The 12,404-nt window shown below is 46.7% G+C and overlaps 1 protein-coding gene across 7 annotated transcripts in view; it reads right to left on the bottom strand.

Moving 5' to 3' along the window:
• UPF2 (UPF2 regulator of nonsense mediated mRNA decay) overlaps window positions 1-12,404 on the bottom strand; it is a 765,941-nt gene that overhangs the window by 735,160 nt on the left and 18,377 nt on the right. For 3 of the 7 annotated variants that reach the window (XM_069228661.1, XM_069228658.1, XM_069228656.1), the window contains exon 2: window positions 2,198-2,306. The exons of the other annotated variants lie outside the window; for them this stretch is intronic. The gene's annotated coding sequence lies outside the window, so the exon portion shown is untranslated. The remainder of the gene's footprint in view (window positions 1-2,197; window positions 2,307-12,404) is intronic. 7 annotated transcript variants of the gene reach the window in all.

The following is a 12,404-nucleotide window of genomic DNA, read 5'->3' on the forward strand; positions in this document are numbered from 1 at the left end:
GAAGGAGGTGCCATTTACCTGGCCCCGCCAATCCACCTCAATTTTCTGGATCTCCGGGGCCGTAAGGTGAGTCTCCTGTAGCATGGCAATGTGTATGTGTGTACAGCGACGCTTAAGATATCAGGAAGGTGGAATTCCAACAGCCAGACACCCAGTACATATTGTTTGGGGTCCAGGACAAAAAATGTTCATGTTTGTTTTGTCCCTGGGACAAGTAGGCCCAACCCACTGCAGCATACACCCTTTGGCTGCCAGGTTACAGTACTACATTATGGAACATGGAAGGGAAGTGTCTGCAGTTGAGGTAATATTGGTGTCCATATATCACTGCAGTTCCAACTTGTATTTGTGGTTCATTAATGCAAAGCCTTTATTATTAGGGTGACCCCTCTAAATAAAAGTTTTAAGCACGGACTGCCCTACTGACCGCGATTCCAGTAAAAAAAAAAAAAAAAAAAAAAAAGAAAATGTGTACACGTATGTAAAGTTTAACAATATGAGGCTACGTATAATGCTTCCAGAATGCGGACTGATTTTATGCAAATATTTGCAGAACCTTAAATGTAACACTGATGATCCATCACTTTAAAACTAAAATGTTCACACAAAAAAAATGTAAACAGGGAAAAAAAAAATTGCTAAATCACTGTGAAATTTTACATATAATTTCTTTGAAGAATCATTTATTAAAATGTGTTAATGCATGCTAGCGCTTCCAAGAATATTCACAATGGAAACATAAGTATAACCAGTTTCAATAAGATTATAGCAAACATGAAAATAGGAACACAATGGCAAAGCCAGTATGTCAGGCACTGGTGGCCAGTCTTTTGGTTTTGTCAATCTGTGTCTTTTTTGGGATGACTTTTGTAACACTTCATTGTTGCGGGCACTACCGGGCCCTCACCATTGTAACAAACATTGGTTAAAGGCAAAATAATATTTTGGTCTCAAACAGCACACACTGGCACAGTAGTTCCAGGCACTGAGCAAAACTACTTTGTGTACAGATATGCTCCTTGTCAAAGAGCATATTGTTATCACTCACAGTGAATACAGCCAACAGATGGATAGAGAGAGACAGAACTTTAACAAAAACTAGCGGCCCAATTTGTAAAGTGCAGATTTGCGTATTTCATAAATTCGCAAGAATTTACATAAGTAGCCCAGGAAATCGTACTCCAGAAAATATTTATGAACTGTATTTTGGCGCAAACAAATATGCAAGTGTAGATTTGATCATGCGAAAATCTGTTAAGCGTTTACAATTTCATTTTTCCCTTCAACCACTTTTTCCCCATTCCTGGAAGAAGTCAATTTACTAACTTTCTCAGTATGGGAAAAGATTAGAGAAGAGATTGTGGAAACACCTAAAGCATATAAGTTAGTAGGTTTGCACAGACTCAAAAGGGCATTCCACCCACCCCTGGAAATATTGCTTACCGCTACCTCCAGCCCCAGTATGCAGATCTGCAGAAAGGTGGCAAAATAAGGAAACTGCTAGTATTCAAGTCTTTTCAATAGTATTAGCCCTGGCATAATCTAAGAGGCTATTATCAGAGCTATAAAATAATGTGACTGCTGCAATTTTTTGTCGCCGCTAAATAGCGCAACCAGAAAAAGTAGATTTTTTTTTTTTTGACAGGACAAGAAGATTTATTAAACAATCTGTCCCAGGGACAAGGAGATATCTCATTAAATTCCCCACCCCTGGATATGCATGGATTTGATAGCACTCGGTAGGGATCGCCATACCGCCCACATTCCTGGTTACTACAGTTTAGTGTGGGGTAATGTCATGAGTACGTGTAGCCATGATGGCTATCGGAACTGCGTGCAACAGGTGACGGACAGGGTGTCCCAGGCGATCCCCACACCCCATGCAATGAAGTGTGATTGTAAGTACTGTTCCTCTCCCTCCCACTAGAACACCCTCCACCCACACATCTATATACAAAGGCTTCGCATAAACCAGCGTAAATTAACAATCATAACTACGCAAAAACATTACCCCAGGTCACGTGACAATGAAGTCTCCAAACAAATACCCCAACGCAAAAACCAAATATTAGAAAAACCATATAACAGGAAAAAGTGCCCATTTGGAAGTCTTTCATATAAGCATGGAAGTCCCAGTGTTCATCACCCTCATAGTTGAGGCCCTATGGTATCTAACCCACAAAATCTAACAGCTTACCTTGGAGGTGTCCCCTCATCTCAGCAGTCCAAAGGCATGAATACATACATGATGGAGCCCACGTGGTGAAAGATGTCTGCGGGACGCGTGGCAAAACAGCATTGGGGGCCTTATAATAGTCCAAGGCACACGTTCAAAGTAAAAAAAAAAGTATTTGTCAATCTTTGTTGTGTTCTCCAATTTCATCTGGCTTTATTTCGTATTGGTTTATTTCATGCTTGTCAAATGCTCCTCCAATCACTACAATACAGTTCCTCACAGGTTCAGCCACCTTTTCAGCCAACAAGTGTTTTGTCACATGAAAACAGTCACTAAGACTTCATCAGGCTAAAAAGTAATACAGACAACTGCCATTGTAAGCTCCGTATACAGTCTCGATTTACAAATACCTTCGCCAAATTTGTGTTAAAAAAAATCCGGAAAATTAAAAATATAAATGCACGTGGAAACCCTAAAGGACCCATGAAACATGTATTCGTCATACAGGGAGTGCAGAATTATTAGGCCAATGAGTATTTTGACCACATCATCCTCTTCATGCATGTTGTCTTACTCCAAGCTGTATAGGCTCGAAAGCCTACTACCAATTAAGCATATTAGGTGATGTGCATCTCTGTAATGAGAAGGGGTGTGGTCTAATGACATCAACACCCTATATCAGGTGTGCATAATTATTAGGCAACTTCCTTTCCTTTGGCAAAATGGGTCAAAAGAAGGACTTGACAGGCTCAGAAAAGTCAAAAATAGAGAGATATCTTGCAGAGGGATGCAGCACTCTTAAAATTGCAAAGCTTCTGAAGCGTGATCATCGAACAATCAAGCGTTTCATTCAAAATAGTCAACAGGGTCGCAAGAAGCGTGTGGAAAAACCAAGGCGCAAAATAACTGCCCATGAACTGAGAAAAGTCAAGCGTGCAGCTGCCACGATGCCACTTGCCACCAGTTTGGCCATATTTCAGAGCTGCAACATCACTGGAGTGCCCAAAAGCACAAGGTGTGCAATACTCAGAGACATGGCCAAGGTAAGAAAGGCTGAAAGACGACCACCACTGAACAAGACACACAAGCTGAAACGTCAAGACTGGGCCAAGAAATATCTCAAGACTGATTTTTCTAAGGTTTTATGGACTGATGAAATGAGAGTGAGTCTTGATGGGCCAGATGGATGGGCCCGTGGCTGGATTGGTAAAGGGCAGAGAGCTCCAGTCCGACTCAGACGCCAGCAAGGTGGAGGTGGAGTACTGGTTTGGGCTGGTATCATCAAAGATGAGCTTGTGGGGCCTTTTCGGGTTGAGGATGGAGTCAAGCTCAACTCCCAGTCCTACTGCCAGTTCCTGGAAGACACCTTCTTCAAGCAGTGGTACAGGAAGAAGTCTGCATCCTTCAAGAAAAACATGATTTTCATGCAGGACAATGCTCCATCACACGCGTCCAAGTACTCCACAGCGTGGCTGGCAAGAAAGGGTATAAAAGAAGGAAATCTAATGACATGGCCTCCTTGTTCACCTGATCTGAACCCCATTGAGAACCTGTGGTCCATCATCAAATGTGAGATTTACAAGGAGGGAAAACAGTACACCTCTCTGAACAGAGTCTGGGAGGCTGTGGTTGCTGCTGCACGCAATGTTGATGGTGAACAGATCAAAACACTGACAGAATCCATGGATGGCAGGCTTTTGAGTGTCCTTGCAAAGAAAGGTGGCTATATTGGTCACAGATTTTTTGTTGTTTTGTTTTTGAATGTCAGAAATGTATATTTGTGAATGTTGAGATGTTATATTGGTTTCACTGGTAATAATAAATAATTGAAATGGGTATATATTTGTTTTTTGTTAAGTTGCCTAATAATTATGCACAGTAATAGTCACCTGCACACACAGATATCCCCCTAACATAGCTAAAACTAAAAACAAACTAAAAACTACTTCCAAAAATATTCAGCTTTGATATTTATGAGTTTTTTGGGTTCATTGAGAACATGGTTGTTGTTCAATAATAAAATTAATCCTCAAAAATACAACTTGCCTAATAATTCTGCACTCCCTGTATCATAAAAAGTCATCAATATCATGCCAAGATGCATTAGTTACTCTGAAAAGAGGAAAGACCTGGGTAAGTGAGTGTTTATTCTAAAAAAGTGAATGCCCTAATGTGCTGGCCATATCCACGATGAGTGACGAGCAAAGAATCCTCCCCCAGTGCACAAAAATATAATCCAAAAAGTATGTCCTGTGAACTGTAACCTGCCTATAATGTATATCCTCGAAATCACCAATCAAAATTCGTAGGAGACCAAAGGTGTTGTCTGAAATTTTCTATTTTGGAACCAAAGAATTAAAGAAGAGTGGTAGTGCCTAGGAGTTGAGCTAAAGACAGAATGAACTTCCTAATGATATTCCACTTGCTGGCATTTGGTTTGGGACAAACCAAGACTTGGGAGAGGTTAGTCAACCATTTCTATTGGCCCAACATGTCCCAGAAAGTAAAGTAGTTTTGTGTCTCCTGTGCCACCTGTCAAGCCAATGGTAAGACTGGTGGACACCCAAAGGCCCCCCTCATTCCACTTTCAGTGCTGGGGGTCCCCTTTGAAAGAGTGGGTGTGGACATAGTGGGTCCACTTGAACCTCCCACAGCATCAGGGAACCAGTATATCCTAGTGGTAGTGGATCATGCCACTAGGTACCCTGAAGCGATTCCCCTTAGGTCCACTACTGCCCCTGCAGTAGCTAAAGCACTCATAGGTATCTTTACCAGAGTGGGATTTCCTAAGGAGGTGGTGTCTGACAGGGGTACCAACTTCATGTCAGCATACCTGAAACACATGTGGAATGAGTGTGGGGTGACTTACAAATTCACCAAACCATACCATCCACAAACCAATGGTCTTGTAGAAAGATTTAACAAGACATTGAAAGGCATGATCCTGGGGCTCCCTGAAAAGCTCAAAAGGAGATGGGATGTCCTCTTGCCATGTCTGCTTTTCGCCTACAGAGAGGTGCCTCAGAAGGGAGTAGGGTTTTCCCCCTTTGAACTTCTGTTTGGCAATCCTGTAAGGGGACCACTAGCTCTTGTAAAACAAGGCTGGGAGAGACCTCTTCATGAGCCTAAACAAGATATAGTGGACTATGTACTAGGCCTACGTTCCAGGATGTCAGAGTACATGGAAAAGGCAAGTAAAAACAAAACCTTGAGGCCAGCCAACAACTCTAGAAGATGTAGTATGACCAAAAGGCTGCTATGGTTGAGTTTCGGCCAGGGCAGAAAGTCTGGGTTCTGGAGCCTGTGGCTCCAGAGGGCACTTCAGGACAGATGGAGTAGCCCTTACCCAGTGCTAGAGAGAAAGAGTCAGGTCACCTACCTGGTAGACCTAGGCACTAGCAGGACCCCCAAAAGGGTGATCCATGTGAACCGCCTAAAACTCTTTCATGACAGGGCAGATGTGAATCTGCTGATGGTTATAGATGAGGACCAGGAAGCTGAGTGTGAACCTCTCCCTGATCTCCTCTCCACTGACCCTAAAGATGGCTCAGTAGATGGAGAGATCTATTCAGACACCCTCTCTGGCCAACAGCAATCTGACTGTAGGAAAGTCTTACAACAGTTTGCTGAGCTCTTATCCCTAACCCCTGGTCAGACACCTGTGTACCCATGATGTGGACACAGGAGACAGCATGCCTGTCAAAAACAAATGTTTCAGACAGTCTGACCAAGTTAAGGAAAGCATCAAAGTGGAAGTCCACAAGATGCTGGAATTGGGAGTCATTGAGCACTCTGACAGCCCCTGGGCTAGCCCGGTGGTCTTAGTCCCCAAACCTCACACAAAAGATGGTAAGAGAGAGATGAGGTTGTGTGTGGACTACAGAGGACTTAATTCTATCACCAAGACAGATGCTCATCCCATTCCAAGGGCAGATGAATTGATTGACAAACTAGGTGCTGCCAGATACTTAAGTACCTTTGACTTGACAGCAGGGTACTGGCAAATCAAAATGGGACCAGGAGCAAAAGAAAAGACAGCCTTCCCCACACCTGGTGGGCATTACCAGTTTACTGTAATGCCCTTTGGCTTAAAGAATGGCCCTGCCACCTTCCAAAGGTTGGTGAATCAAGTCCTTGCTGGCTTGGAGTCCTTTAGTGCAGCTTATCTTGACGATATTGCTGTCTTTAGCTCCAGCTGGCAGGATCACCTGGTCTACCTTAAGAAGGTTTTGAAGGCCCTGCAAGCAGCAGGCCTCTCTATCAAGGCATCCAAATGCCAGATAGGGCAGGGAACTGTGGTTTACTTGGGACACCTTGTAGGTGGAGGCCAAGTTCAGCCACTCCAACCCAAGATCCAGACTATTCTGGATTGGGTAGCTCCAAAAACCCAGACTCAAGTCAGGGCATTCCTTGGCTTGACTGGCTACTACAGGAGGTTTGTGAAGGGATATGGATCAATAGTGACACCCCTCACAGAACTTACCTCCAAGAAAATGCCTAAGAAGGTAAACTGGACCATACCTCTTTGGTACTCACTTTGTAGTTCAAACTGACCACAGACCTCTCAGATGGCAAATGAAAGGTGAAAATCCAAAACTGTTGAGGTGGTCCATCTCCCTACAGGGAATGGACTTTATAGTGGAACACAGACCTGGGACTGCCCATGCCAATGCAGATGGCCTTTCCAGGTTCTTCCACTTAGAAAAAGAAGACTCTCTTGGGAAAGGTTAGTCTCATCCTATTTTGTTTGTTTGGTGGGGGGGGGGTGTAAGGAAATGTCTCCTTGGCATGGTTCCCCCCTGACATTTTGCCTTTGCTGATGCCAAGTTATGATTTGAAAGTGTGCTGAGGCCTGCTAGCCAGGCCCCAGCACTGGTGTTCTTTCCCTAACCTGTACCTTTGTCTCCACAATTGGCACACCCTGGCATCCAGGTAAGTCCCTTGTAACTGGTACCCCTGGTACCAAGGGCCCTGTTGCCAGGGAAGGTCTCTAAGGGCTGCAGCATGTCTTAAACCATCCTGGGGACCCCTCACTCAGCACATACACACTGCTTGCCAGCTTGTGTGTGCTGGTGGGGTGAAAATGACTAAGTTGACATGGCACTCCCCTCAGAGTGCCATGCCAACCTCACACTGCCTATGGCATAGATAAGTCACCCCTCTAGCAGGCCTTACAGCCCGAAGGCAGGGTGCACTATACTACAGGTGAGGGCATAGGTGCAGGAGCACTATGCCCTTACAGTGTCTAAGCAAAACCTTAGACATTGCAAGTGCAGGGTAGCCATAAGAGTATATGGTCTGGGAGTCTGTCATACACGAACTCCACAGCACCATAATGGCTACACTGAAAACTGGGAAGTTTGGTATCAAACTTCTCAGCACAATAAATGCACACTGATACCAGTGTATATTTTATTGTAAAATACACCCAGAGGGCATCTTAGAGATGCCCCCTGAAAACATACCCGACTTCCAGTGTGGGCTAACTAGTTTTGCCTACCTGCCACACACCAGACATGTTGCTGGTCACATGGGGAGAGTGCCTTTGTCACTCTGTGGCTAGTAACAAAGCCTGTACTGGGTGGAGGTGCTTCTCACCTCCCCCTGCAGGAACTTTAACACCTGGCGGTGAGCCTCAAAGGCTCACCCCCTTTGTTACAGCGCCACAGGGCATCCCAGCTAGTGGAGATGCCTGCCCCCTCCGGCCACTTCCCCACTTTTGGTGGCAAGGCCGGAGGAGATAATGAGAAAAACAAGGAGGAGTCACTGGCCAGTCAGGACAACCCTTAAGGTGTCCTGAGCTGAGGTGACTCTGACTTTTAGAAATCCTCCATCTTGCAGATGGAGGATTCCCCCAATAGGATTAGGGATGTTCCCCCCTCCCCTCAGGGAGGGAGCACAAAGAGGGTGTAGCCACCACCCTCAGGGCTAGTAGCCATTGGCTGCTAACCTCCCAGACCTAAACACACCCCTAAATTGAGTATTTAGGGGCCCCCAGAACCTAGGAAGATAGATTACTGCAACCTGAAGACGAAGAAGGACTGCAGACCTAAAAGCCCTGCAGAGAAGACGGAGACACCAACTGCTTTGGCCCCAGCCCTACCGGCCTGTCTCCCCTCTTCAAGAAAAACTGCAAAAGCGACGCATCCCCCGGGGTCCAGCGACCTCTGAAGCCTCAGAGGACTACCCTGCATCTAAAAGGACCAAGAACTCCAGAGGACAGCGGCCCTGTTCCACAAAGACTGAAACTTGCAACAAAGAAACAACTTTTAAAGGACTGCACGTTTCCCGCTGGAAGCGTGAGACTTTCCACTCTGCACCCGACGCCCCTGGCTCGACCTGCGGAGAAACAACACTACAGGGAGGACTCCCCTGCGACTGCGAGCCCGTGAGTAGCCAAAGTTGACCCCCCTGAGCCCCCACAGCGACGCATGCAGAGGAAATCCAGAGGCTCCCCCTGACCGCGACTGCCTGCTTCAAAGAACCCGATGCCTGGTAAAGACACTGCACCCGCAGCCCCCAGGACCTGAAGGATCCGACCTCCAGTACAGAAGTGACCCCCAGGTGGCCCTCTCCCTTGCCCAGGTGGTGGCTACCCTGAGGAGCCCCCCCCTTGCCTGCATCGCTGAAGAGACCCCTGGGTCTCCCACTGAAACCAATTGCAAACCTAATGCCTGTTTGCACACTGCACCCGGCCGCCCCTGTGCTGCTGAGGGTGTACTTTTTGTGTTGACTTGTGTCCCCCCGGTGCCCTAAAAAAAAACCCTGGTCTGCCCTCCGAAGTCGCAGGTACTTACCTGCTGGCAGACTGGAACCGGGGCACCCCCTTCTCCATTGAAGCCTATGCATTTTGGGCACCACTTTGACCTCTGCACCTGACCGGCCCTGAGCTGCTGGTGTGGTAACTTTGGGGTTGCCCTGAACCCCCAACGGTGGGCTACTTTGGACCCAACTTTGAACCCTGTAAGTGTTTTACTTACCTGCAAAACTAACTAATACTTACCTCCCCCAGGAACTGTTGAATTTTGCAGTGTCCAATTTTAAAATAGCTTATTGCCATTTGTGCCAAAACTGTACATGCTATTGTGTTGATTCAAAGTTCCTAAGATACCTGAGCGAAATACCTTTCATTTAAAGTATTGTTTGTAAATCTTGAACCTGTGGTTCTTAAAATAAACTAAGAAAATATATTTTTCTATATAAAAACCTATTGGCCTGGAGTAAGTCTTTGAGTGTGTGTTCCTCATTTATTGCCTGTGGGTGTACAACAGATGCTTAACACTACCCTCTGATAAGCCTACTGCTCGACCACACTACCACAAAATACAGCATTAGAATTATCTTTTTTTGCCACTATCTTACCTCTAAGGGGAACCCTTGGACTCTGCATACTATTTCTTACTTTGAAATAGTGCATACAGAGCTAACTTCCTACACCTACCAAAAATGATTACTCTGCCCAATTACTATATCTTTTTTTCCACACATTTATGGCTCCAGCTTGCCTTCTTCAAGGAGCTGAACTCAAAGATAGTTGGATTCCTATGGGGATCGGGTAGATGAAGGCTTGCACTTGAAATGCTTCAGAGAGCTATAGGGGATGGGGGACTGGCAGGCCTCGACTTCGAGCCCCATTACCTAGTGGGTCAACTGCAACGGCTGACCCAATGGATAGCCAGTCATATGATGCCGGACAAAGAAGTAATGTCCTTTACTACAGATCTCTGGCCAGAGTGGTACTCCAGCTCCACCCTCCCACCACAACCTTATCGGCGGAACCAAGGGTATTGCGCAACTGTTGGATGCAATATCTCCGTGGATCAGGTTGTGCTTTGCCTTATGCCCCTGAGATTCCAAAGCAATTTACATCAGTATTGCCCCATGGTGGTGACTAGTTGGATAGAAGCGGGGCAACATCCATGGGAGCATTATTCGAGGCCGACACCCTACTACCATTCAAGGAGTTTCGGGCTTGATACAATCTACCTCAAGGTCACTTCCTCCTCCATAGAGAAATCACTGAGGCGATCACTAAGCACTGGCGAATGGGACAGGCAGAACCTTCCCCTTTGAGTATTTGCCAATACCAGACTAGCAGTGCAGGCACATATACAGCAGTGACATCGCTGTATGGGAGAATGAAAGCAGCTCTTTGCCAACCCCTTACGATCCTTAAACAGAAATGGGAAGAGGACTTGGGCACAGTAATCACAGACAAGGAGTTGGGGGGGGGGGGAGTGTAGGGGGAAAGACATAAAGACCTGGGTGCCTAAAGTCCCCAGAAATGCTAGATTCAGGCTTATTAACCTATTTTTTTTAATGAATCTGTTTATTAGTATATTATCATAACATTGCATCACAATCATAAACCATTGACATTTGAACATAATGCATTGTGTAGCTTCACTTTCGTTAAATACCACTCGACTAGATAATAACATGATGGTGCAATATACTATGCGGCGTATCCAACAATAGCACAGGTTTTTGGTTCACCATTTAAACCATCAGAAGATTGGTTCCAACAACACATTCTCATCTGGGATACCCCACTGATGCCAGTTTGGCTTACAGCTGCAGCCTGAAAGAATAATAAGCCGCCTATAGCTGTTTGGTGGGTGCTTCACTTGACAACACTCATCATTGCACCATTACTCATCACAGAATTTGCAGCTAGAGTGTCATTGCAGAGTAGGCAGATGCTATAAACTTTTTATAAACAAACCGTATAAACAATAACAACTGCTGGTTACTGACATCCAGACAATTATTTCCCATACAATCACTTCCCGATCGGGCTGAGTGCTAATCTGCATCTATCCGGCATGCCGGTAGAGGGGCTGGGCTGGGCCGGGCGTCAAGTCCAGCAAATTTTGCCTTTCCGTCTTCTAGCACTGCATCAAATCCAGCTGGCTCATACACATACTCCCACATCGCAGCACACCACACCTTTAACGGACTCTCTAGTCCGAACCTCCCTCCTCTGTGTCCCTGCTCATGTTCCGCAATCGCAACATCAGCTCCTCCCAACCAGCCGACAACGAAATTTGGTGCAGCCCCAACACCTCCTCCCTCTTCAGTGCTGTGCCCTCTGCCCCTGCACATACCTCGAGGGAGCGTCTCCAAGCCTGCACCGGCGGGGGATCCGGTGATTTCCATCTACGAGTCACCAGTCGCTTTGCGACAATAAGGACAGGTCCGTGAAACGCACCTCCGCTCTATGCCGCTAATTCTAGGGAATAACCCCAGTATACACGCCTCCCAGGTGAAAGGAACCCGCCGAGCTGTGCAGTCAGATAAATTATCAATTACCACCCTCCAGTAGGAGCACAGACTAGGACAGGACCACACCATGTGCAGCAAATCTACGCTAACTCCGTGGCATCGGGACAAGTCGCGTCCTGGCGGGCAAAGTATTTATTCACTCGGGCTGGTGTAAGGTAGGCTCTGTGAACAATGTAGAACTGAATTAGCCGAAATCTGGAATTATGGGGTATGTTAAGGTGACCTGAAAGAGCTAACCTCCACTGCGCCTCTGTGATTGGACCGCCCATATCCTCCTCCCAGGCCGCACGCAGCGCGTCACTCTCCAGGGCAATATGAGTCCGCAACGCATCTGCAAGCCAGCTAATCAAGCGTCGACCCCGGCTCATCACCTATAAGTATTTAATCAGCAGATGAGTGGGGGGGGGGGGAGCCACTGAGATATCTCCCCATCCGGACCTCAAGGCTCGCAACAAGGAACTGTACAGTAGGAACTGACCAGGCAGCAACCCCAGTTCCTGAAGCCTAGTGAACGGGAGCAGCTTACCCTCCTTGTAAAGATCGCCCAATGTACACAGTTCTACTTCGTGCCACGCGCGCAGTTCCGAGTCCGACGTGATTCTGGGACCACGTGGCGTGCCTGACACAGCCAGGGCCGGCGCAAATGGGACCACCGGCCCCGTGAGCCAAAGGGATCTACGAAAACATCTATAAGCTATCTTGAGGAACAGCGGTCATGGAGTCGGCACACGCGTGAGCGGATGGAATAAATGCAGAATCTGCAGCCGTGACCAGGGACCCTGCTCCGATGCCGTGTCAGTGAGCTGGGCACCCGCCGCCACCTGGATACCCACTGAAGCTGGGCCGCTAGATAGTAGTGCTCTAAATTAGGGACTGCCAGTCCGCCCCTATCGGGCGGTAGGTACAACTTCTTTGGGGCAACTCTGCATCGGCCGCCATTCCA

This window comes from Pleurodeles waltl, chromosome 4_1 (assembly GCF_031143425.1).
Source record: "Pleurodeles waltl isolate 20211129_DDA chromosome 4_1, aPleWal1.hap1.20221129, whole genome shotgun sequence".
In the NCBI taxonomy this organism is placed as follows: domain Eukaryota; kingdom Metazoa; phylum Chordata; class Amphibia; order Caudata; family Salamandridae; genus Pleurodeles; species Pleurodeles waltl.